Source organism: Erinaceus europaeus, chromosome 20 (assembly GCF_950295315.1).
Source record: "Erinaceus europaeus chromosome 20, mEriEur2.1, whole genome shotgun sequence".
NCBI lineage: Eukaryota > Metazoa > Chordata > Mammalia > Eulipotyphla > Erinaceidae > Erinaceus > Erinaceus europaeus.
Genome location: NC_080181.1, coordinates 26,453,268 through 26,478,172, shown reverse-complemented (window position 1 = coordinate 26,478,172; position 24,905 = coordinate 26,453,268).

Here is a 24,905-nt window from a genome sequence, read left to right as displayed (position 1 = left end):
TATGAAAGGCAGTGCCTATTGAGTGTCAAAATGAAGGAGACTCTAGGGAGTTGAGCTAATTAGAAATCAAATTTTACTTTACAATTAGAATACCAGTGTGTTGATTAAAAGGATACATGAAACTTCCAAGACTAAAGGAATCCAGTATATTTGCTCAATATAAGGTAGCTTCATGGGAAGAATGGTCTTCTAATCCCAACATGCACATCAGCCCTGAATATGTCCCACACTAGTCTTTCAGGGAAGCATATTCCTTCTCCACTCTGTATCCTTCTGAAATGAAGGAAACAATCCTCACCTTACAGGGTGATTGTGTCATTGTGCAAAGAGAACAACACAACATTGATAGGCTTTAGAGGCTCAGCAAATCGTGGTTATCACCACTTTTATAATTCAAATAGATGATGACATCAGTTTCTGACAGACAGCCTGCTGTGGCCATTAGACTTACAAGGTCTTTTTTTCCTGAAACAGTGTTTGAATAGAAGCTTAATAATGTTTAATGAGCTCCTCAATAGTGGATTTCCACCTCTTCATTTTGGCATTCCTGAGTCATGCCCTTGGTTTAATGTTTGGTACTGAAGGTTAAAGGATTGTGAAAAGATTACAGAAATAGAGAAAAATTAGGTTTTGCTTTGCTATAAAGCTTTAGGCAACACCAGTGTATTAATGCACTGCCAAGATTTCAAGTCTATGCTCCACATCCTACTCCCAGAAAATGCAACAATCACCCCAATTTGGGTGAATGAAAAAAGCACTTAAATGCTAAACTTAAAAAAAGATTTATAAATTACTCTGAATGTTAATGTATTAATATTAACAGGGAGTGGGTATGGAAATCTTTCCAGGAATTGGATTGTTTAAGTATTTTATAAAGGACATTTTTATCCCCCATGAAATCTATGCAAGATGGAAGCTATGAGACCACAGGAGAGATTGGCATTTGGGTAATGGGAAGATGATTATCAAGAGAAATTCCATGCGGCCCCCAGTGAGGTCTCAAGAGATAGATGAACATGTACCAATGAGGAATTTCTGTGGTGACTTTTCTAATCAATGAATAGTCATTACATCCCTTTGAATCAGACTATATTGTCAGGATAATGTAAGGTGGCAAACTGCCCAATGACTCAGTAGATTACAACAAAAACAACTTCTTTAGCTCACAGGCTTGTATCGGCAATTTAGGTGGGCCAAGATGGGTGATTCTGATTTCAGCTAAGCTCACCTTCAGGTCTGGCAGTGGGCTGAAAATGTACTGAGGTAATAAAGGTCAGTAACTGAGTAATCTCTCACTGCCAGTAAGACATGGAATATGCACACTTCCTGTTTTCACAAGAAAACTGGCCCCAAAGTACAGATTTCTTTTTTTTTTTCTTGCCTCTAGGGTTATTGCTGGGGCTCAGTGCCTGCACCATGAATCCACTGCTCCTGGAAGTCATTTCCCCCCCCTTTATTGCCCTTGTTGTTTTATTGTTGTTGTGGTCATTATTATTGTTGTTGTCATTGTTGTTGGCTAGGACAGAGAGAAATCGAGAGAGGAGGGTAAGACAGAGAGGAGGAGAGAAAGACAGACACCTGCAAACCTGCTTCGCCTCTTGTGAAGCGACTCCCCTGCAACTGGGGAGCCAGGGGCTCAAACCGGGATTATTACACCAGTCTTTGTGTTTTGCGCCACCTGTACTTAACCGGCTGCGCTACCTACCGCCCAACGCCCGTACAGACAGATTTCTTTTTTTTTTTTTTCCTCCAGGGTTATTGCTGGGCTCAGTGCCTGCACCATAAATCCACCGCTCCTGGAAGCCATTTCTTCCCCCTTTTGTTGCCCTTGTTGCTGTAGCCTCGTTGTGGTTATTATTATTGCCATTGCTGATGTTGTTCGTTGTTGGATAGGACAGAGAGAAATGGAGAGGAGAGGAAGACTGAGAGGGGGAAAGACAGACACCTGCAGACCTGCTTCACCGCCTGTGAAGCGACTCCCCTGCAGGTGGGGTGCCGGGGGCTCGAACCAGGATCCTTATGCTGGTCCCTGCGCTTTGCGCCACATGCGCTTAACCCAATGCGCCAAACGTCCGACCCCCACAGACAGATTTCTAACCAAGCACAGAGTAAATGTGAAAGAACTAAGAGAGACATAGCAGGGACAATAGACAAGAGGAAAGAATGAAGAATTGACACCATTAACAATTGATAGCGACTTTGCTCTGACCAGATCTCACTTGGCTACACCACTATTGCTTTCCTGGACTCTGATGACCATTCTTTCAGTGTGGACTGATCATTATTGATGATGGTTATTGATTGATGCTCTGCATTTTAATATAACTCCGCTCTAATTAAAAATGCAAGCTTATTATAGAAAATTACAGAAATTAAAAGCAACTTTCCACCTAGAGATAATCACTATTAATTTTAATATAAATATTTTCTGTGGTTTTTCAAAGTGATATGTATTTCACAAGAAAACTGGAAATGTGCAGAAAATGTTAAGAAAACGGAAATTAGTCATAATTTCAACATCAGGAAATAAAGTGTTAGCATTTTATCTCACTCATATCTGATAATTTCCTCTTTCAGTATATGTGTGTAAATTTTATGTGTATAGATCTACAGTATATTTGCATATATTTTCATGCCACAAGTATAATTTATAGTTTTCTTTAAAATGTTACCTCACCAGTACTTTTTCCAAGCATACTTAATTATTTGATTATACTATAATGTATGTTGCTTTCATGTAAGGGTATGACCTATCATAGTTTCTAAAATTCAATTTTTTTAAACTACTACCTAGTGAAAAACTCTAGTCTTGTTGATAAGAGTAGAACAGGAGCCACATGGGAGTACATGCTGTACAGAAAACATACTACCATGCTTACAGAACTGAGTCATGGATCCTTATCTGCACAGAGGAAGTTGTATGAATGGAGGAGCAGTGTTGCAGTTGTCTGTCTGCCCCCACCTCTCTTCATTTCTATTTCTCTCTGTCTCTCACTATCAAAGAAAAAACAACATGAGGAAGAAATGGTCGTCAAGAGTGGAGGAGTCCTCAACGGGCACAAATAGCACCGGAGGCAAAAAATAAATGAGTAAACAAAATAAAGAATATGGGTGGGGGTAGATAGCATAATGGTTATGCAAAGAGACTTTCATGCCTGTGTCTCTAAAGTCCCGGGTTCAATCCCCTGCACTGCCATAAACCAGAGTTGAGCAGTGTTCTGGTAAAATAGTAATAGTACTACTAATAAAAATAATAGTAGTAGTAATAAAATAAAAATTACTACAGTCAAGCCTTGTATTCTAAGATTTCTTAAATAACACTATAATTGATACTTATGTGTTCATATTGGCTCACATCTCTATTTTTGTGGCAAGTTCCTAAAACCAGCACTATTAGATTAAAAAACATGAATTTTTTCACATAATGGATTTAACATAGTAGATTTAGCTGCTGAATTACATTCAAAAATCTGTCAGAGAGGTAGGACCAAGATCGTTGCATGTAAACAACTATAGGCTAACTCTCAGGAAATCTCTTTAAATCCTAGCATGTCTGAATGGAAATAAGATTGACAAGCCAGTTGAAGAAAAACTGCAAGGAGGGAATACAAAGAAATCTCAAGGTAAACTTGCACATGAACAGCAATGTGTAATGAAAAGGACAAAAGCAAGGGGTGAGTTTTTTTTTTGTTGTTGTTGTTTTTTATTTATCTCTTCTGCAAGGACTGTGTGCCAGAAACTTTAGCCACAACCAATATCTACACCCTGAAATAATCATGGAATCTCATCATCTAATGAAATTACACCACAACTACTGCTCCTACGAACAGAATTTAAAACCTAACCCAGGCTTCAGTGGAAACCCCCACTTGAGTGGTACATTGCCATCTGAGAAAATTTAGATATGTATTCACAACAGAATTTATGGTAAACCATAAACATGCCACCCCCTAAAAAAATGTTATCAGATACCGGGCAGTGGCACACCTAGTTGAGCAAACACATGTCCATGTGCAAGGAAAATGTGACCACCATGGGGCTGTGGATGCTTCCTGCCAACAACAACAACAAAAAAAAAACCAGCAATAACCCTAGAGGGGAAAAGGGGAGTGTACTAGAGTAGGGCTGACAAAAGAGTTGTACTAGAGTTGTCATACACACAATCCAGGTTTGGGCCTGACCAGGGTCACATCGGAAAATGTGGTGTTTTTTTTTTTTTTTGGGGGGGTGAACCTTCTCTGTTTATGTTTTTCTGTTTTTATTTTCTTTTTGTTTTTTTTCTAGGTGGGTGTATATTAACATTCCCTGTTTTTAATTTTTAAAAAAATTATATATATATGTATGTGTGTATATATATATATATATATATATATATATATATATACACACATATATATGCCTACAGTGAACTCTCAGTGATAAAAAAACAACTAAGTCTATGAATTAATGTATATGTGAATACTTATCTAGCTACATCTTTACATTACATGCTTAGTCATTTCTTGCCTTGATTTCAGATTTTTTTATTAACAACCTAATATTTTCACATTTTTAAAAATCATTTTATTTGGGGGGTAAATAGTCATTTCACATATTTACATCCTTTTATCTACTTCTATTACATATTTAAATAGGTTAATTCTTTATGGATAAGTTATTCATATATTTCAGATTCAAAGCCTTTGATATATATACATTCCAAATATCTTCTGTTTATTATTTGTTTATAGTTTCTGACATTAAAATATGAAAAATTTATCTAGTCAATTATATGATTGCTTCCTCTCAACAGCTCTCAGCTGTAAGCATGAACATTTTGACTTCTCAAAGACTGGGCAATTACTCATTTATATTTTCTTCAAATTTATGACTTTTAATGGGAGTTCTCAATGCATCTAGATTTTATTTTGACATTCAGTTTTATAGGCATATCTAAATTTATTTCTTTGCCCTCGTAAGCCTAGCATATTTTCTCAACACCATTTATTAAATAAGTTACCCCTTTATTACTGTCTTGTGGTCCTTTATAACTTACTGATCATGAACATACATAACAGAATCTGCTTGGGAGCAGTGGAATTTGGTACTTATTGGCCATTTAGTGGCATATAGTTTGTTTCAAAAAATACTAAATCACATAGGGAACTGACAAAAAACAAAACAAAACTCTGGCCTCGGATCGTGACTCTACCACTAACATTGCATGAGAGGAGAAAAAAAGATCAAACTATCACTTATTTTGTCACGTGGATGTGCAGGAAATCCAATCTGGAGCTTTAGGTATGCAGGTCCTAGGCTATAACATTGGTCTATTGGCTGAGACTCCACTGACATACTGTCAAAAGAACTTGAGGTGGCCATTCAACTGTTCTAAACTTCAGTTTCCACATTCATCATGTAATGATAACAATACTCATTCAATGTATTTTTGTCTTAGGCAAATGAGATCATACATGTGCAAGAAATTTGTAAAATATAAAAGTCATTGCTAATGTGTATCTTTATAATTAGTGTAATCTGATTTCATTGCAATGTCCTGTAGTATATGGTTAATTCTGTTTTTTTCTTAATTTTATTATCATTAATTACGGGATAAAGACAACCAGAAATCAAGAAGGGAGGAGGGAGAGACGGGGGGGGGCATACCTGCAGCTCTGCTTTACCACTCACAAAGCTTTCCCCCTGCAAGTGGGGACCAGGGGCTTGGACTCCGGTCCTTGCACATTGTAACATGTGCAATCAAACAGGTACACCACCACCTGGTCCTATGGTTAATCCTGTATATATAAAATTTAGATAAAGAAAAAAAAAGGAACTGGGTGGTTGTGCACCTGGTTGAACACATGGTATAATGCATAAGGACCTGGGCTCAAGCTTCTAGCCCCCACCTGCAGGGGGAAAGCAAAACAAGTGGTGACACAGGTCTGAAGCTATCTCTCTGTCTCTTGTCCTGTCTTCTACTTCCCTCCCGATATCTGACTGTCTCTAGCAAAATAAAGATAATAATAAAAGATTTAAAAAGAAAAAAGATAAAGGTCATCCAGAATTCTGCTTTACAATGCTGCAAAAACGGATACTTGGTCATCTTTCAAAAATTATTTCCTACTTTTTTCTATTTAACTGGAAATTAATGCTGTAAATACCAAGCAGGATGGACATTAATTAATGAGTTCATGTGTAAATCACATTAGATATGAGAGAAAATTAGCAATTAATGAGAACACTGTGGAAACTGGCTTAAATGGACGCTATAAGATTGAAACATCCAAACACATCCTTGAGAAAACAGCTCACTATGAAGAAAGAGAACAGTTGGCAAAGTAACTTCCTGCTTCAGCCTATGAACTCAGCGTTAACTAGATATACACGGATATCTATATATATAAAATGCAGCACCTCAACCAAAATAATTATCCCCAAACTTAAACTGAAGTTAATGAGGTTAGAGCATCAAGAAGAATCTAGCTTCATTTACATTTCTTTATAGACTAAGCTTGAGAATGACATATTTCTCAGTGTCCAGAATGCTGTCAGAAGCCCACCTCCTAAAGAGGAAATAACAAGTGTCCTTTTTGATGGAGATACTAATGTTTCCATTTACCAGAATACCCTGAAGATTTAGCTCTTGCATTAAGTCAAAGGAAGAAACACTTCTGTATGCTCAAGTTGAATCTGTAATTTAGTGATCAATAAAAAACTAATATTCACTCAACACAGCTGACTTACAGTGAGTATTCAATCCATCTGTGCTGAATTAAACAGATTACCTCTAAATCAATTTGAATTACTACTTATTGAGATTTTGTGTGTTAATTTCTTTATGTGAGAATGGATAGGAAGATAACTTAGAATTATATTTTTTTCCTCTGAGGATCTAAATTTTAGTGAAGTAGATGATATTTATATTCACAAGTAAAATGAAAGAAGTTATAGATAGTGTGAACATAATGTCATCAAGGTACTGCATGAATTCAGTCAAAGGGATTATGCAAGCATGTGAGACTTATAGAGGAACATTGGTAATAGGGGAAAGAAAAAATCATCATTAATCTGTACCAAAAGGAAGGGAATAGAAGTAGGAAGCAGAAAAGAAAAATTAAAAATTTGATTCCTGGAATGCCAATGAGAATACTGAACATCAAGCACTAAACTACAACTTGGAGCTGAAATCACTGGATGAAAAATACCAACTGTCTGAAAAAAACAGGTATAGATTGCTTCTGATCAGTGTCTTGTGCCTAACACAGTGCTTAGTAACTATGGCATCTCGATAAATACATTCTGTGTTGAATTTAAGAGTAATTCAAATAAAGCGATGAGTGAAGTGTTGTGTGTTTAAGGGCATGTTGTATAAGAAAAATAATATAGAATAAAAGATGAGTTTACTAGACTAGGCTCCTTTTCTAGCTGAATACACAATGCTAAATCAGATAATCTCAAAGTAGGTGGCAGAATAGATCACTCTACCTATTCTAACACTGATAAATGAGAGAATACAAAGTATAAAATCAGTTATTTACTTGGAATAGGATTACATGTGTGTACACAACAAAAATTGTATTTTGTAATGAGGTGTATCATCATGGGAAGGACTTATATTAGTAAGAACCCATTAGAAGAGTGATTTTGGCCCTAAACCTCTGCTTGGACAAATTCCCTTTATTGAGTGTATAACTATCCAAGTGTCAGATGCAGAAATTGCTTCAGAGATGGGGATATGTATTCATTAATCTTTATTTTATTTTTTATCTTTTTTATTTTATTTTTCCCATCTTCAGAGATGGGGATATATAGGGGCACCTGGTTGAGCGCACATGTTACAGAGATGGGGATATGTATTCCATTAATCTTTATTTTATTTTTTACCTTTAATAGCATCTGGCCTTTCAAATGTTTTCTATTCTAAGCCCAATTATAACTGGCACAAAAATAGTACTGATACTCCCCCTTGTTTCTTTCTTCCTATTTTGCTGGCAGAAATTATGTTTTTAGCCTGATTATCAAGTGGTCTGTAAATATGTCATAGGAAGCTAAGGTAATCATTGGTTATTAATCACTGTGAGAGCTAATGTTTGTAAAATATTTTCCTATAGGTATTTTTTTTTCTTTACTGTAATCTACTGTGCATAACCAACTAAGGACATCCTCTCTGCTCAAGTTCATTACTGATTTATACCAAAATAGAGATGTTCATATATTTAGAACTGTACATAGCTGAGGCTCAAAAATATGAGTTGAAAATACAATTTAACAAGGTGAGCTCCATATAGTTTAATAGAAGAAGCAGAAAGGCTTCATTCACAGTCTTGTATTTTTGCCTTAACCCTGTTTGTCACCTGCTGGATAAACTTGAACAAATCAAGTAATCACCTTGAGTATCAATTTCCTCACCTCATGAAATGATTGTCAAAATGACTAGACATATATTACATCATATATTATTAAATAAATAAGTGAGGAAAAGTGTTTCACAACCTAAACAAGGAACATATAAAAAAACAAGGAACATATAAAAAAATGGCAATAATTACATGCTTTGTCACTTTGTCTCTACTCCCTTTATTACTTCTTTTTGCCATCTTTGTAGAGATATGATGACACATAATATTCATTTCTGATGTATGTGCAACCTAAAGATTCAATATAGGTATTTATATATATTGTGAAGCTACTGCCATGGTATGTTTAGCTAACATCCACTACCTTACAAGGTTATATTATTTTGAAAGAAAAAGAGAGTAAAAGAAAAAGGAACATTTTTTTTGCCTCCAGGGTTACTGCTTGGGCTCAGTGCCTGCACCATGAATCCACTGCTCCTGGAGACCATTTTTCCCCCGTTTATTGCCCTTGTTGTTGTAGCCCTGTTGTAGGTATTATTGTTATTGTTGATGTTGTTCGTTTTTGGATAGGACAGAGAGAAATGGAGAGAGGAGGGGAAGATAGATTGGAGGAGAGAAAGACAGACACCTGCAGACCTGCTTCACTGCCTGCAAAGCAACTCCCCTACAGGTGGGGAGCCTGGGGCTCAAACCAGGATCTTTATGCCGGTCCTTGCGCTTTGCACCATGTGCACTTAACCCGCTGTGCTACCTACCGCCCAACCCCCGAGAAAAGAACTTTTAAGACATACTCCCTTAGCAATTAAAATATAGCAAATTCTCTTCTACACATATATCTAAAGAAATGAAATCAGTATCCTGAAGATATACCTACAAATACATGGTCACAGCACCATTATTTAAAGGAGATCAGAGTAGAAACAACTTCAATACCCAAAATGGAAACACTGTCAATGCCTATCAAGGTATGATGAATAAAAATTAATGCCATAAAGAAAACAAAAAAAATTACTATTTGAAAAAATATATGAATGGGTCTGGGAGACATTTTACCAGGTGAAATAAATCACATAGAGAAAAACATAGGCTACATGATTTCACTTACCTGTGGAAGCTAAATAAGCCAAACTAATTGGAACGAAGATCAGATTGACGGTAGCCAGAACTGGAAGGTTGAGGTATGGAGGAATTGGGTCAAGGTGGTCAAAACTTACAAACATAAAGTGCTAAAGCATATAATATGAGGATGCAATCAATGTGCAACACAAGGAGGATAGTTAAACATTCTGTACTGGATATTTGAAAGTCATTTTAATTTTCTATTTCACTTAGGTTTTAATGCTTTCTCTCTAGTCTAACAATCACTGCCCTGTATGGATAAAATACGTGTTTAGAGTTCATTTTGTAACTTGGGGAAAATGTTAATTTTGATTTGGGATTCAAAGAATATGCTTCCTGAGTTTTGATGGATCCTTCTCTGAGAACAGGTGGGTTTTTTTGTTGTTTGTTTGTTGGTATTTTAACAGAAAGAATATCGTGTCCTTTCTTTCTCCCACATGCCAGCTACTGACACATGTTCTATTAAACACACAATGGTGTCTGGGGCCATACAAATACATATGTTCTCAGCTTTCCACAAATACATATGTTCTCTTACCTACTATTCAATGTCTCTCTGAGCATGATCACTACTGTCTTATAAAATAGCACTGTGCATATTCCATAAATTTGTCTCTTATTAATGATTATATAAGCTAATACTTGATTAAAATCCATTAGAAGCTTTACTATGTCCAGGTGTACTATGCAATTTGTCTTGTATCACATATTATTCACAGTTGTGAAAATTATTTATCATCACCTCCATTATACACATACGAAATTTTAAATAGAATGAAGCAAAAAGATTTGCTCAGAATCACAAAACACTAGATGAAAAATTGGAATTTGAACTTCAGTCTGATTCCAAAGCCTATGGTGGTACTAGGTACATTCTATGTGAGTTTGAGGGGACAGGAGTTCCCACTGTTGAAATTCTTGTGGGAGAGTCATCCTTACATTTGTAATTACTTTTGAGGGAATGCTAGTGGCCCGATTTTGTGGCCAAAGTGCATAAAATTGAAAATTGGCAGACTCCAGGACACCTTCTGGTAAGGGCAGAATGAAGACATTTAGAGTCCCAGGACAAATTAACCCTGAAGGAGAAATGAAGGAAAGGCTTAGCCACACAAATCATCCTAATCCAGCAATGATTTGCATGGCCTTTGGCTTCAAAGAAAATGAAGTTTCCTACAGAGCATAGCACTTCAGTGTACAGTGTTCAGAATTAACCTGCTATGGTGGTAAGAGCTCACCTTAATCAGGACCTATTTAGGGGCCAGCTGCTTCCCTGGATCATTGGCCAGGGTTTTGTCTAGATTACATGTACACCACTTACTGTCTGCCAGAGAAATCCCACTTACACACCCACATAGAATACAACTTAGATCAAGACATCTGGTGTCTCGTTACCTGTTTGTTGCAGGGGTACTGGAAGCTCAGTGGCAGACTTACCTTTACAGGTCTCCATCCTTTTCAGAAAACTATCCTCTTCATCTCTCCAATGAGGATCCACACCTTAAGGCCATTTGTGATCATCAGATTACCTAGATAAAGGCAAACATGATACCAAATTTGTAATAAATAACAGTTATGAAACAAGTGACCTTAGTCAAGAAGGACAGAGACAAAACTAAGCACAAGCTTTCCCTGCAATTCTGGGATGGCTCATCTTGGATGCAAACCTGTGAAATAGTTATGAGCTGCAACCTTGCTGCCACCTAGATAACTTCATTCTGCCAATTCTCTGCAGAAAGCACACTCAAATTATAAGCTTTTAGAATCTGATTGTTTTACAAGTCTAGGTCAGTCAATGTTACACATCAAAGAGAGCTACATGAGATGTTTGTCTCTCTCATCCTACACAAAGCACTATCATAAAGTTAATTCAGGAAACTTATAACATTGAATATTGATACATATATACAGACAATATGGTACTGTCTAGTTTTCCCTCTCATAGAAAACACCATTTAATTTCATCTAATTAGAATTAGACTTTGAAAGGAAACTTTTCCCCCCTAATTTGATGATTATATAGTGTACTTTTATATACATCAGAGCTAAAGTGTACATTTTTAAATTAAGTTAATAAAATGTGCATGTGACTTTTTGCTAGCATGTATTATCAATGGCTCAAAGGAAAAATGACTTGCAAAGTGAATAAACTATAATAAATGTCTTATTTGGAAAACACACACACACACACATATATATATACATGTATGCTTGGAGGGTACATTTATTAAAATGGGTGAGGAAACTGACTATATAAATTATTAATTTATTTCATTAAATATTGCATCTAAAACATTATGAGTACTAGATCACCAGTAACATACACAAATATTCTCTAAAAAAAATGTATGAAAGTACCAGAAAGAAATGCATGTGGCCCACACTGGGAATCCTTCACAGCATGGAAGGTTCTACTGTAACAGAGAAAGCTGTGTCTTTATCAGAATGAAAAAGTGGTCCACACAAGTACAATAGTGCATGTCCATGAACACTGTACACACACCAAAAAAAGGTTGTTGAGACTGGCAGTGGTGCAACCAGGAAAGAGCACAAGTTACCATGCACAGGAATCGAGGTTCAATACTCTGGTCCCACCCCTACACAGAGACGCTTCATGGGCAGCAGAACAAGCTAAAACCATCTCTCCCTTTCTTCCAGTCTATTTCTATCCTTATCAAAATAAAAATAATATAATTTTTAAAAATTGAATGTTCACCTGAAATTATAAAATTGACAGAAAAACACAAGGTTTAAATTGTTTGACACTGATTTTGAAGACTGTTTATAACTCAACTCCAACAAGAGGAATAAAAGTATAAGTAAATGGGATTGCATCAAACCTAAAAGCTTCTACATAATGAAAGGAATGTTATGTCTAAACAAACAAACAAACAAGACTATCAAGGGAGGTAAGATGGCGGCGGCCTGAGAAATCGCTGACAGCGAGTGCTCTGATAGCATCGTCAGCAACGGTAGGATTTTCTGCCTTTAGCAGGCCAGTCAATAAGGGGGGGTCACCAAAGAAGTGATTACAGTTTAATTTGGGTTAACAATTAGAGCAAAGGTGACACGGACTAGCGGGGCTCCAGAATTCCCAGGCAGCGCCAGGCAAGGCGAGTGCGCCGGGCATTGTCTTCCGCCCGCCCGGGAAGGCGGCTCCTCCGCCGGTTGCAGAGCCCGGCGGGCAGAGGACCCGGAGAGAGCACTTTAGCTCGGGGGCTGCCTCTTGGGAGTCGCGAGGGTCCACCGCGACCCTGAGGGTGGATCCAAAGACTTCTTGAGTATAGCTCTCATTGGATCAAAGGACTTGGAGCTAGTTTTCATTTTTGAGAAATCCTTTAAAAAAGTCTGGAGGGCGGGGTTTCCCAGAAGATGGCGCCCGGAGAAGCTGCCAGCCTTTGAGCTCCGGACACATCTCGTGTAAACAATAGGATTTTCTGCCTTTAGCAGGCCAGCCAATAAGGGGCCATAACGGTCATACCAAGGATGTGTCTATAACTTAATTTGGGTTAAGAATTAGAGTAGGGGGAAAAAATTCTTTTTTCTTCCTTTTAATTTTCAAGCATACATCCTTCCCGCCGCCCCCCCCCCCCATAAGCAGTGCCTGGGACCAGCTACTAGCAGGATACCCCATACCACCAAACAGGGTTTTTTTTTTCTTTTTTCTTTTTTTTTTTTAATTCACTGATACACATTTGGGAAGTTCCTCGCACTGCTCTTTAATTACAACTCTTCTTCTTATCTTCTCCCTTTTCTCTCTCTTATCTCTCTCTATCTCTCTCTTTTTTTTTTTTTTTTTTTGTTAATCTTGTCATACACTTCTTTCTTCTTTGCCTTTCTGAATTTGTGAATTACTTTGGGGAAGAAATCTGACCCAGAGTGGACTCTCTACGTGTGTATCTCTGCTCTAGTTCCCTTTACACTCTTGTTACCCTTAGAATATACACTGGATAGTAGATTTGCATAACTGTCTATTCTTGCTATCCTCTCTTCCTTTTCTCTTTCTTCACTGGGATTTGGTTACTATTTTTTCACGGACTGGAGAAATTGTTTGGCTAACTGGTAACGATTAAACTCCTTCAATACTTACTTCAGTTGCTACTGTTATTCCGGAGGTTGGTGAGTGCAATTGTCATAAAGGTATTTAGTACAGTGTTACTTGTGCTCAAAACACAACAACTGAGGAACAACAGAGCATTAAAAAAAAAAAAAGAAACACATAAATTTAAAAAAAAAATGGGTAGATTAAAAACAAATAAAACTGCTACCCCAATGAATGAAGACAAGAGCCCAGAAGAAACCACAAATCAGTCAGAAGTAACCATAGATAAGAAAAGTATGCAGGCAATAATAAACTTATTAATCACAGAAATGAAAACAACATTGGAGGAAAGAAATGGCAGTATTAGGGAAACAACAGTTGAGACCCCCAAGGAAAATACTGATTATCTTGAGACAATTAGAGAACTGAAAGCTGAAATAGCTGTAATGAAGAAAGAAGCTGAGGCAAGGGAAAGCAGACTAACAGAAGCAGAAAACAGAATTAGTCAGACAGAGGATGAGTTACAGAAAACTAAGAAAGAGGTGAAAGAGCTTAAAAAGAGATTGAGAGACACTGAAAACAACAACAGAGACATATGGGATGATCTCAAAAGAAGTAACATTCGTATAATTGGCCTGCCAGAGGAAGAAAGAGAGGAAGGGGAAGCAAACATCCTAGAGGAAATAATACAAGAAAATTTCCCAGACCTGAATAACAGAAAGGATATCAAGGTGCAAGAGGCCCAGAGAGTACCAAACAGAATCAACCCAGACCTGAAAAAACCAAGACACATCATAGTCACAATGAGAAGAAGTAAGGATAAAGAAAGGATCCTAAAGGCTGTAAGAGAGAAACAAAAAGTCACATACAGGGGAAAACCCATAAGACTTTCTGCAGATTTTTCAACTCAAACTCTAAAAGCCAGAAGGGAGTGGCAAGATATCTATCGAGCCCTGAATGAAAAAGGGTTTCAACCAAGGATTATGTATCCTGCTAGACTTTCATTCAAGCTAGATGGAGGGATCAAAACCTTCTTAGACAAACAACAGTTAAAGGAGGCAACTATCACCAAGCCGGCCCTGAAAGAGGTACTAAAAGACCTCTTATAAACAAGAACATCACTATAATACTTGTAATATATCAGAGTAAACAAATTGTTTTTTAGAACAATGGCACTACAATACATTAAATCCATAATATCAATAAATGTCAATGGCTTAAACTCACCCATCAAAAGGCACAGGGTGGGGGGATGGATCAGAAAACATAACCCAACCATATGCTGCTTGCAAGAATCACATCTGTCACAACAAGATAAACACAGACTTAAAGTGAAAGGATGGAAAACTATCATACAGGCTAACGGTCCACAAAAAAGGGCAGGAACAGCCATTCTCATCTCAGACACGATAGATTTTAAATTGAATAAAGTAATAAAAGATAGGCAAGGACATTACATAATGATTAGAGGAACAATCAGCCAAGAAGACTTAACAATTATTAACATCTATGCACCCAACGAGGGACCATCTAAATACATTAAACACCTATTGAAAGAATTTCAAAAATACATCAATAGTAATACAATAATAGTGGGAGACTTCAATACCCCACTCTCACACTTAGACAGATCAACAAAGCAGAGAACCAATAAAGATACAAGAGAATTGAATGAAGAGATTGACAGACTAGACCTCTTGGACATTTTCAGACTCCTCCACCCCAAAAAACTGGAATACACCTTCTTTTCAAATCCACACAACACATACTCAAGGATAGACCACATGTTAGGCCACAAAGACAGCATCAATAAATTCAAGAGCATTGAAATCATCCCAAGTATCTTCTCAGACCACAGTGGAGTAAAACTAACTTTTAACAACAAACGGAAAATTATTAAAAGACATAGAATTTGGAAAGTAAACAACATGCTCCTTAAGAACCACTGGGTCAGACACTCACTCAAACAGGAAATTCAAATGTTCCTGGAAACTAATGAAAATGAAGACACAACCTATCAAAATATTTGGGACACAGCTAAAGCAGTACTGAGAGGGAAACTTATAGCTATACAATCACATATTAAACACCAAGAAGAAGCCCAAATGAACGAACTTACTACACACCTCAAGGACTTAGAGGAAGAGGAACAAAGGAACCCTAAGGCAACCAGAAGGACAGAAATCACTAAAGTTAGAGCAGAAATAAACAACATCGAAAATAAAAGAACCATACAAAAGATCAATGAAGCCAAATGTTGGTTCTTTGAAAGATTAAACAAAATTGACAAACCCCTAGCCAGACTCACCAAACAAAAAAGAGAGAAGACTCAAATTAATAGAATTGTAAACGATACAGGAGATATCACAACTGACACCACAGAAATCCAGAGAATTCTGCGAAACTTCTATAAAGAACTATATGCAACCAAGCTAGAGAATCTGGAAGAAATGGAACAATTCCTAGAAACCTATGCACTTCCAAAACTGAACCAAGAAGAACTACAAAATCTAAATGCACCAATCACAGACAAAGAAATTGAAACCGTTATTAAGAATCTCCCCAACAACAAAAGTCCTGGACCAGATGGCTTCACAAACGAATTCTACAAAACTTTCAGGAAACAGTTAATACCCATACTTCTTAAGCTATTCCATAAGATTGAAGAAACAGGAATACTCCCTTCCACCTTTTATGAAGCCAACATCACCCTGATACCAAAAGCTGATAGGGACAGAACAAAAAAGGAAAACTACAGACCAATATCTCTGATGAACATAGATGCCAAAATATTAAACAAGATCTTGGCCAACCGGATACAGCAACACATCAAAAAGATTGTTCATCATGACCAAGTGGGATTCATCCCAGGAATGCAAGGCTGGTTCAACATCCGTAAATCAATCAATGTCATTCATCACATCAATAAAAGCAAAGCCAAAAACCACATGATTATCTCAATAGATGCAGAGAAAGCCTTTGACAAAATCCAACACCCATTCATGCTCAAAACTCTACAAAAAATGGGAATAGATGGGAAATTCCTCAAGATAGTGGAGTCTATATATAGCAAACCTACAGCCAATATCATACTCAATGGAGAGAAACTGAAAGCATTCCCCCTCAGATCAGGGACTAGACAGGGCTGCCCACTGTCACCGTTACTCTTCAACATAGTATTGGAAGTTCTTGCCATAGCAATCAGGCAAGAGAAAGAAATCAAAGTGATACAGATTGGAAGGGAAGAAGTCAAGCTCTCACTATTTGCAGATGATATGATAGTATACATAGAAAGACCTAAAGAATCCAGTAGAAAATTACTGGAAGTTGTTAGGCAATATAGCAAGGTATCCGGCTACAAAATCAATGTACAAAAATCAGTGGCATTTCTTTATGCAAACACTAAATCTGAAGAAGAAGACATCCATAAATCACTCCCATTTACTGTTTCAGCAAAATCAATCAAATACCTAGGAATAAAGTTGACCAAAGAAGTGAAAGACTTGTATGCTGAAAACTATGAGTCGCTACTCAAGGAGATAGAAACTGATACCAAGAAATGGAAATATATCCCATGCTCATGGATTGGAAGAATAAATATCATCAAAATGAACATTCTCCCCAGAGCCATATACAAATTTAATGCAATACCCATCAAAGTTCCACCAAGCTTCTTTAAGAGAATAGAACAAACACTACAATCATTTATCTGGAACCTGAAAACACCTAGAATTGCCAAAACCATCCTAAGGAAAAGAAACAGAAATGGAGGCATCACACTCCCAGACCTTAAACTATATTATAAAGCCATCATCATCAAAACAGCATGGTACTGGAACAAAAATAGGCACACAGACCAGTGGAACAGAATTGAAAGCCCAGAAGTAAATCCCAACACCTATGGGCATCTAATCTTTGATAAGGGGGCCCAAAGGATTAAATGGAAGAAGGAGGCTCTCTTCAATAAATGGTGCTGGGAAAACTGGGTTGAAACATGCAGAAGAATGAAATTGAACCACTTTATCTCACCAGAAACAAAAATCAACTCCAAATGGATCAAAGACCTAGATGTCAGACCAGAAACAATCAAATACTTAGAGGAAAACATTGGTAAAACACTTTCCCATCTACACCTCAAGGATATCTTTGATGAATCAAACCCAATTGCAAGGAAGACCAAAGCAGAAACAAACCAATGGGACTACATCAAATTGAAAAGCTTCTGCACATCCAAAGAAACTATTAAACAAACAGAGAGACCCCTCACAGAATGGGAGAAGATCTTCACATGCCAGACATCAGACAAGAAACTAATCACCAAAATATATAAAGAGCTCAGCAAACTCAGCCGCAAAAAAGCAAATGACCCCATCCAAAAATGGGCAGAGGAAATGAACAAAACATTCACCACAGAGGAGATCCAAAAGGCTAACAAACATATGAAAAACTGCTCTAGGTCACTGATTGTCAGAGAAATGCAAATTAAGACAACACTAAGATACCACCTCACTCCTGTAAGAATGGCATACATCAAAAAGGACAGCAGCAACAAATGCTGGAGAGGATGTGGGGACAGAGGAACTCTTTTACATTGCTGGTGGGAATGTAAATTGGTACAGCCTCTGTGGAGAGCAGTCTGGAAAACTCTCAGAAGGCTAGACATGGACCTTCCATATGACCCAGTAATTCCTCTCCTGGGGTTATACCCCAAGGACTCCATAACACCCAACCAAAAAGAGGTGTGTACTCCTATGTTCATAGCAGCACAATTCATAATAGCTAAAACCTGGAAGCAACCCAGGTGCCCAACAACAGATGAATGGCTGAGAAAGCTGTGGTATATATACACAATGGAATACTATGCAGCTATCAAGAACAATGAACTCACCTTCTCTGACCCAGCTTGGACAGAGCTAGAAGGAATTATGTTAAGTGGACTAAGTCAGAAAGTTAAAGATGAGTATGGGATGATCCCACTCATCAACAGAAGCTGACTTAGAAGATCTGAAAGGGAAACTAAAAGCAGGACCTGATCAAATTGTAAGTAGGGCACCAAAGTAAAAACCCAGTGGTGAGGGGTAGACATGTAGCTTCCTGGGCCAGTGGGGGGTGGGAATGGGCGGGAGGGATGGGTCACGGTCCTTTGGTGATGGGAATGGTGTTTATGTACACTCCTAGCAAAATGTAGACATATAAATCAGTAGTTAATTAATATGAGAGGGGGAAATCAATTGTATGTCTCAAAGGTTCTCAAAAGACAAACTGAATCTTTTTAATAGATAGGCTACGTGTTTGATATGCGGACTCTCTCAAAAGCCTAGACCAAGTAGATTAGAAGCTTCCAATAGCACAGCTATATACAAGATACTGGGTACTGTACAGCAAACCATAACAAAGGGACTTTTCAAAGTTAACCCAATTAACAAATAATGTGATGATAATATTAACTATTGATTGTCTTTTTGAACCCTAAGACAGCAGGAACCTCACATCTTCACTATAGAGCCCCTACTTCCCCCAGTCCTGGCACCCTTGGATAGGGCTCACTTTCCCGTATGCTTCTCCCAATCCATACCAAATAATATTGCATCCGCCGATCACAACCTAACCAAAGCAACGATTGCCATCTCAACATGCTTCACCTCAGTGTGTATCCAGAGACTTCACGTGTGGAATGACAACCTTTCAGCTTCATTACTCGGGTGAGACCTTTCCTTTTATAGTACACTCTAATTTCATCTCAGGTAGTTCACTTTCTAACAAAGTCCCATATCCTAGACATACACCAGTTTCTGTGAGAGAGAGCGTATGTGCACACGTATCCATAAACTACTGCAAAATATATACCTGAAAGCAGGATTACACTAGAGTTTGCAGTGAGTACCTCCCTAACACTTCCTCTCCACTATTCCAATCTTGGGATCCATGATTGCTCAACAAATTGTTTGGCTTTGTATGTTAACTCTCTTTTCAATCACCAGGTTCCAGATGCCACCAGGATGCTGGCTAGGCTTCCCTGGATTGAAGACCCCACCAATGTGTCCTGGAGCTCAGCTTCCCCAGAGACACACCTTACTAGGGAAAGAGAGAGGCAGACTGGGAGTATGGACCGACCAGTCAACGCCCATGTTCAGCGGGGAAGCAATTACAGAAGCCAGACCCTCTACCTTCTGCAACCCTCAACGACCCTGGGTCCATGCTCCCAGAGGGCTAGAGAATGGGAAGGCTATCATGGGAGAGGGTGGGTTATGGGGATTGGGTGGTGGGAATTGTGTGGAGTGTACCCCTCCTACCTTATGCTTTTGTTCACTAATCCTTTCTTAAATTAAAAATTTAAATAAAAACAAACAAACAAACAAACAAAAAACCCATCCAAATGAAAGGGAAAATCTATTTGTACATGAAGGAATTAAAAGTCCAAACATATAAAGAACTCATACAACTCAAGGACAACAAAAACAACATGAATAAGTATCTTACATTCTATAGCATTAATGTTTACATTTCTATCACATTGATACATTCTGATTTTGACCTATTCAAAAAATAATTTAGAAGACTCGTTGTTTGTTTAAAGAATATTTTTATTAGTGACTTAATACTGGTTTATAGGACTACAAGGGAATAGTTCCAGACCACATGAACCACTAAAGTCCTATATCCTGCCCCCAGCCCACCCTACAACTCCCCCTTCCTCCCTTCAAGGATTAAAACCATAGTTTTCACAAAGTCTTAGTAACAGTTTGGCTGATTTTTTAAATATGTTCGTGTGTTTCAGGTCTTTATATTGCACATGTGAGCAAAATCATCCAGTAGTTACATTTCAGAATAAAGCAGGTCATTTGGTAGAAGATATAAACTATAATAACAAAAGCATTTGAATACATATACCAAATTAGAGAATTTCAAGTTATTACATATGATGAGAAAAACAAAAACAGATATAGGAAAAATTAAAACTATAGATAAAATGACATCATTTAAAAAGACTGAATGCATGTGAATATGTTATTCATAAATGTATATATAAATATATTATATATAAGTACATCGAAGAGAGTCTTTATAAAGTGTTCTAATGACACCCTAACATTTTTTAGACTTTTTAAAAATCATATGTTATCTACTTATTATTGGATACAAACAAAAACTGAGATGAGAGGATGAGGTAGGAAGGGAAAGACAGAGAGACATCTACAACCTGCTTCACCACGTGTGAAGCCTTCCCCTGCAGGTGGTTACCAGGGGCTTGAACCTGGTTCCCTGCACACTGCAATCTGTGTGCTTAACCAGGTGCATCACTGCCTGGGGCCATACCCCAACATCTTCTATCCATTTCTTCTTCCCCTTTCATACTTTAAAGTTGCTTCATATCTCTATGGCTTATGTTCGTTTGTCTGCTTTTACTGTGTATCACCTTGTTGAGAGTTAAAATATTCCTTATTTTGCTGGTGTACTTCTTTCAACAACTCTTGCAAGGCAGGTCTGGTATTGGTCAACTCCTTTAGTTTTGGTATGCCTGGTACTATTCAGAGTCCTGCTTCATATCTGAATGATAGTCTTGCAGTGTAAAGTATGCATGTCTTTTAAAATCTTGAGCATACCACTCTACTCTCTCCTGGCCTCCACATGGTTCCTGTAGAAAAGTCTGACATGAGCATCACTACACTATTATTATAAGTCACTTTCTTCTTTTTTCCCTGGCAGCTTGTAACATCTTTTCCTTTGTCCTTAAATATCAGTAATTTCACAATGATGTGTCTTGGGGTAGGCTTATTCAACTTTAAGAATCTGGAAGTTGTCTCTACTTCCTGAACTATTACATTCTGACCATATCTCAAGCTTAGAAATTTTCCCATTATTATACCTTTGAAAGTTTCTGCTCCTTCCTTCTTTCTTCTTCTGAGACCCCTAATGCCATTTTCCCTAACACTTTCTTCTCCTACTTTGAAGGCAAAGAGTGTAGCCAGTTTCTTTTAATTCTAGTGTTCTCTCTTCTACATGGGTAAGTCTACTTCCTTGATTTTCAGCTATTTGAGACTGGAATGCATTCATTGTGTTCTTCACACCCTGTAATTCTATTTTCAAGTTCTCCATTTTCCTATCAAGTATTTCTTTGAAGTGATGAATTTCTTTCTTAATCCACGTCTCCACATTAAATAGAGAGCTTTATATTTCTTCAAATGTCCTGACAATATATTCCTTCAATTCTTTCTCTGAGGATAACTCTTCTGAATGTGCATTATTAAGTTTCTGGCTGTCACCTTGGTGTTGTAGAGCCAGCATTTTCCTAGTTTCACCCATCTGTTTTAGTTTCTGCTGTTGGCCAGCAGATGGTACTGAGTTCTGTTCTGTTTGTCAGTTGTGGTGGGGAAGAAAGGAGAGTTTTGAAGAAGTAATGTAGACATATTATTCCAGTGTCTGGGGTCCATAAAAAGAGTTTTAGTCTGGGGGCTTGTGAGTAGGAAGATCCAAGATCTCCTTTTCTTCCAAGACTAGTTTCTAAAAATGGGAGATCTGCTGTGATCTCACAGTCACTAAAAGGTGGTAAGACCCCATTCAGCAGGGCCACTGTGGCAGCTGAGACACCTTAGAGTTTTGTAGGCTTCCAGACTTGAGCAGCTTTATTTTTATTATTATTATTTTTTTTTTTTTTGCCCTGTGTTCTGCATTTTTGTGAGGTGAGAGTGGAGTAGAATATAATAAAGTGAGGCAACTAAACCCTTCTCAAAATTCTTAATGTAGTGATACTATCTAGGGGGACAGTACCATACCAGGTAGAGCACATATATACCATGCTAAAGGATGCGGATTTACACTCCTGCTTCCCATCTGTGGAGGGAAGCTTCTCAAGACATGAAACAGTGCTGTCTCCTTGTTTTATCTCTTACCCATTATTCAACAGTAGAAAGGGAAAAATACAATCGGGGGTGGAGCTGTGTAGGCACTGAACTCCAGCAATCATAGAAAATGATACTGACACCAAAATGGCAGATTAAAGTGAGATGTAGACTGGTAAATATGTAAGATAGTTATGTATGAGTAAGACAGGTGATAATTAAAATAGCTACTCTCAGATGATGAGCTAGTAAAATTCTCACTGTTAACAGTTCCTTTAATGTTTTTTATTTGGGGGGGGGTACTTTTCACTTAACAAAATAAAAGCACAGATATCTTTTTTCAGTCATTCTGATTTCTCTCCAAGCTAGGTAGTGACTCCAAATCCAATTTCCACACCCCTTTTTTGCTCTCCATTCTCCTCCCTTAGAGTGAAGGGCTCTGTAGGGGCGAAGATAGTGCAGGTCCTGTGGATGGGTGTGGGCAGTATGAAACTGACGAAGCCAAAATAGAAAGGAATTGAATGTGAGTCAAAGGAAGTGTGTTCCAACCTTGATTCCATGTCATAATAGCTGGAATATATCAGACAGTTATTTATCTTTAATATATTTCCTCCTCTTAAATTGGGAGTAGGACTTTTTAACCCAGAGCCAGGGGTGAAAGGATATCACAAAGACAGTGCACAACCCAGTTCTCAGCATGGCTAAGCCCTTGATGAATTTTAGTTCCTTTCCCCTCCCTCTCATTAGATTCTACTAAGTCATCATCCTTGCTGTGCAGGGCCAATTATAAATAAATCATAGGCCCTTAAACTGTTTGAAATGGAAGGAAACTTAGGTGGCATCTACAGAGTCCATTCCTCTTACTTTAACAAAGGAAACAGACAACCAGAAATGTCAAGGGCAGCCAAGTTAGCAGAGAGTCAACCTTAGGTTGTTCCAGAGCATCCAGGCTGGTGATGATTTTTACCTGCATGTCAACACTCTTTCATAAACAAGATAGATATGTCAGAGATACAAAGAGCATCAAGAAAAAGCACAGGCAGGGATGATTTTCTAATTTCTTTTCTCAGCTCCAACCCACAAATTAGAAGGGCAAGAACGAAGCTTAAATTTATTGCTCTTGGCCTGGGTGGCAGTGTACCTGGTTAAGCACATACATTACAGTGTGCAAAGATTCTGGTTCAAGTCCCTGGTCCCCATGGGAGAAATCTTCTGAGAAAGCTTTCTCTGGGAGAAAGCTTCATGAGCAGTGACACAATATGTAGGTCTATCTCTCTCCCTATCTTCCCTTTCCCTCTCAATGTCTGTCTATATCCAAAAATAAATAAAATACATTTTTTAAATATTTATCATTTTCTAAGATACCAAAGCAAACACAAGTCTAATTCTCAGTGCTTCTCCTCTATTCTAAGGGGAAAAAAACCTAGCTTGGTGAGGAGTCTAGTGGCAGCACACCCCTAGAGCTGGGCTCAAGTCCACACTGCAGGGTTGGAGCAGGCTTTAAGAGTGATAGGGCAGAGGGGTAAGTATTTCTATCTCTATCAAAAAAAAAAAAAATGAGAAAAGGGAAAATAACTTGCCAGAAGTAAAAAAGTGATCATACTGGCACTGAGCCCCTGTGATAACCCTGGTGAGAAAAAAACTAAGCAGTAGAAAAAGTTAAGGACTTTATCTTCTGTGCAGTTTAAACTGATAAGAAGACAGCTTATATACATATGTATGCACACACAGAAATAGGTAAGACTGCTCTGCTATGATGCGAAAAAGTGGGACACTTTCACAGGGACACTTTTCAGAAGCTGTTCAGCTCAGTAGCTGCAGATAATGTAAAAAAAAAAAAAAGAAAAAAAATTTTTCAAGGCCAAGGCAATGAAAACACTCAGGGTAAGGCAGGGTGGGGAGCACTTTGCCACAAAAGCTTTCCTCTGTTCAAGGAAAAATCAGCAGTTTCCCCTCTACTGCAGTGCCACTGGCAGAACCCTCCTTTCCCGGCCCAAAAGGACACTCGTTTAGAATAAAGAAGCCCACTTAACTAGCCATGCTAACCTCATATTTTTGACAATAAAGGACAGACTCCTCAAGACCACACCATCCTCTACATCTTCCTCCCCACACTTGAAGGGACGCCAATTTCTTAAATTGCACTCAGTAATGTGTGTGGTTTTCTTCCTAGTCTCCCTAGAGATGGCTTGTCAGACAACAGCACTTGGGCACTTTGTTGTCTTCTTCCCTCACAATGTTACATTACTTTTTATTTCTTACCTCCACTGCTTCCTAAATGGTGTCACTGGAGACTGACAGAAGCCTGGAATGATTTGTTGGGTTTCCTTAGGCAGTAAATGCCTCTTTCGACTACTGCAGAGTGATACCAGAGTTATCACTTTCTAAAATTGAATTTTTGTAATGCTGGAAATGTTATCTTAACAGAGAAATAAACAGAATGCAAAGTAATGAGTCAACTACATTTGATAAGATATTCAGGCATGCAGATAGATGCTAAGATAGGGTAGCCACACATTTGAACAGTAGCTTCTATGTGTGTGTGGGGGGGGGCAGGGTTATGTGATT